The 3,035-nt window shown below is 51.5% G+C and overlaps 1 non-coding gene across 1 annotated transcript; it reads left to right on the top strand.

Moving 5' to 3' along the window:
• The first annotated feature begins 743 nt into the window (after positions 1-743).
• LOC134544992 (small subunit ribosomal RNA) lies at positions 744-2,736 on the top strand. The gene has a single exon (XR_010078191.1). It is a non-coding gene; the product is annotated as a small subunit ribosomal RNA (ribosomal RNA).
• Positions 2,737-3,035: the final 299 nt, after the last annotated feature.

The raw sequence follows: 3,035 nt of genomic DNA, 5'->3' as shown, positions 1-3,035 counted from the left end.
TGGCCATCCGAAAACATGTCTTCATCTCTCTTATTGGTGGACCGCTGCTCCTTGAAGAATTAAATCCATATGGGTCTAGTCTTGGTGATAACTGTGAACACTAAGAACTATCTAAAGTGGCCTATCTGTCTGAACTGCAATACACTAGCTGCGAGCCAATGCTATACCTTTCTCAGGTAACGAGCTCTTGTGCGGCAATTCGATTGGATGCGAAATGGTGGGGAACGCGTGTCCTATCGTCTTAACCAAGTAATGGTTCCCCTCTGTTAACAATGAAATGTTTGATGGATCGCAGCTCCCTGAGAGACAAGTTTCAAAGGGGGTTAGTCGCGGTCTTCAGCCCTGGCCAAAGGTGTTTAGAAATGAATACTTTTCGGACCAGTGGGCAAATTAGTTCACAGCGAGCCCACGGGCCAACGGTCTGCTCCCGCAGTGGGCCGCGCCCGAATGTGGGCACCGATCATATAATTTGAAATCCACTCGCCAAGTACCATGCGAGTTTCTAGAGCGCGATATATTCGCCAGTGAAAGCCTTGGAAGTTTGGCCTCGCCTACTCCCTAGGAAAATTAATTAGAGATGGAAGGAAAGACTTTGCAATTGCAAAGCGGGTGTCGATATTGGGAAGTCGCCCCCCGTACTTGTTGATACAGAAGGAAAAAAAAATGTACATCATAAGATTCGGACCCGGTGCTCTGCGGACCCGGGAGGTTCCTCCGAACGAAAAAAAAAAGCTGCTAGCAGCTCCCTGGTTGATCCTGCCAGTAGTCATATGCTTGTCTCAAAGATTAAGCCATGCATGTCTAAGTGCAAGCCAAAATAAGGTGAAACCGCGAATGGCTCATTAAATCAGTTATGGTTCCTTAGATCGTACCACATGACTTGGATAACTGTGGTAATTCTAGAGCTAATACATGCTGAACTGAGTCCCGACCAGAAATGGGAGGGATGCTTTTATTAGATCAAAACCAATCGGCGTGGCTCGTCTGCGTCCGTTTGCTTTGGTGACTCTGGATAACTTTGTGCTGATCGCACGGTCTCCGTACCGGCGACGCATCTTTCAAATGTCTGCCTTATCAACTGTCGATGGTAGGTTCTGCGCCTACCATGGTTGTAACGGGTAACGGGGAATCAGGGTTCGATTCCGGAGAGGGAGCCTGAGAAACGGCTACCACATCCAAGGAAGGCAGCAGGCGCGCAAATTACCCACTCCCGGCACGGGGAGGTAGTGACGAAAAATAACGATACGGGACTCATCCGAGGCCCCGTAATCGGAATGAGAACACTTTAAACCCTTTAACGAGTATCCATTGGAGGGCAAGTCTGGTGCCAGCAGCCGCGGTAATTCCAGCTCCAATAGCGTATATTAAAGTTGTTGCGGTTAAAAAGCTCGTAGTTGGACTTGTGTCCCACGCTGTCGGTTCACCGTTCGTCGGTGTCTAACTGGCATGCCCGTGCGGACGTCCTGCCGGTGGATGCGGTCGGCCGCGGCAAGCCCCTTCCCTCGGGCGTTCGCCCCTCCTCTCGTAACCTCTTCGCGGAGGCCGGGTTGGATGCGGGTGTTTCGTCCCGGGGTGCATGCTTGGGCCCCGCGCGTCGGCGGTCCGATGCAATCCTACCGCGGTGGCTCTTCACCGAGTGTCGAGGTGGGCCGGCACGTTTACTTTGAACAAATTAGAGTGCTCAAAGCAGGCAGTGTTTCGCCTGAATATTGTGTGCATGGAATAATGGAATAGGACCTCGGTTCTATTTTGTTGGTTTTCGGAACCCGAGGTAATGATTAACAGGGACAAACGGGGGCATTCGTATTGCGACGTTAGAGGTGAAATTCTTGGATCGTCGCAAGACGAACCTAAGCGAAAGCATTTGCCATGTGTGTTTTCATTAATCAAGAACGAAAGTTAGAGGTTCGAAGGCGATCAGATACCGCCCCTAGTTCTAACCATAAACGATGCCAGCTAGCGATCCGCCGAAGTTCCTCCGATGACTCGGCGGGGCAGCTTCCGGGAAACCAAAGCTTTTGGGTTCCGGGGGAAGTATGGTTGCAAAGCTGAAACTTAAAGGAATTGACGGAAGGGCACCACCAGGAGTGGAGCCTGCGGCTTAATTTGACTCAACACGGGAAACCTCACCAGGCCCGGACACCGGAAGGATTGACAGATTGAGAGCTCTTTCTTGATTCGGTGGGTGGTGGTGCATGGCCGTTCTTAGTTGGTGGAGCGATTTGTCTGGTTAAATTCCGATAACGAACGAGACTCTGGCCTGCTAACTAGTCGCTTCCGGTATCCCTTCGTGCTACCGGCGACAAATGATCTTCTTAGAGGGACAGGCGGCTTCTAGCCGCACGAGATTGAGCAATAACAGGTCTGTGATGCCCTTAGATGTTCTGGGCCGCACGCGCGCTACACTGAAGGAATCAGCGTGTCCTCCTAGCCCGAAAGGGCCGGGTAACCCGTTGAACCTCCTTCGTGCTAGGGATTGGGGCTTGCAATTGTACCCCATGAACGAGGAATTCCCAGTAAGCGCGAGTCATAAGCTCGCGTTGATTACGTCCCTGCCCTTTGTACACACCGCCCGTCGCTACTACCGATTGAATGATTTAGTGAGGTCTTCAGACCGGTGCGCGACGGCTCTTCGCGAGCCGCTGATGTTGCTGGAAAGATGACCAAACTTGATCATTTAGAGGAAGTAAAAGTCGTAACAAGGTTTCCGTAGGTGAACCTGCGGAAGGATCATTAACGGCCATGGAGAAAATGAGGCTGGATCACATTTGAACGGAAGGTGGCCTCTGGCCTTGCGCCCTATGACCCGATAGGTCCCGACTCTCCATTGCCTGGAAATCCTTACATTGGAATCGAGGCGGATTTCTAAGGCAGTGGAGGCGACCCTGCTAGGTTGCCAGGGACCGAGGAACAAGGGTGTGGCCTGGTGGTCCAATGTGGATCTTTTCTTGTGCCTTCGCATCATCGGTGGCACAAAAAAAAAATATGTATGGATGTTGGTCGTGGCGCCCTGAGAATTATATTCTACGGGGCAG

Source organism: Bacillus rossius, unplaced genomic scaffold, assembly GCF_032445375.1.
Source record: "Bacillus rossius redtenbacheri isolate Brsri unplaced genomic scaffold, Brsri_v3 Brsri_v3_scf537, whole genome shotgun sequence".
NCBI classification, from domain to species: Eukaryota; Metazoa; Arthropoda; class Insecta; order Phasmatodea; family Bacillidae; genus Bacillus; species Bacillus rossius.
This window is presented reverse-complemented; position numbering and strand designations above follow the sequence as displayed.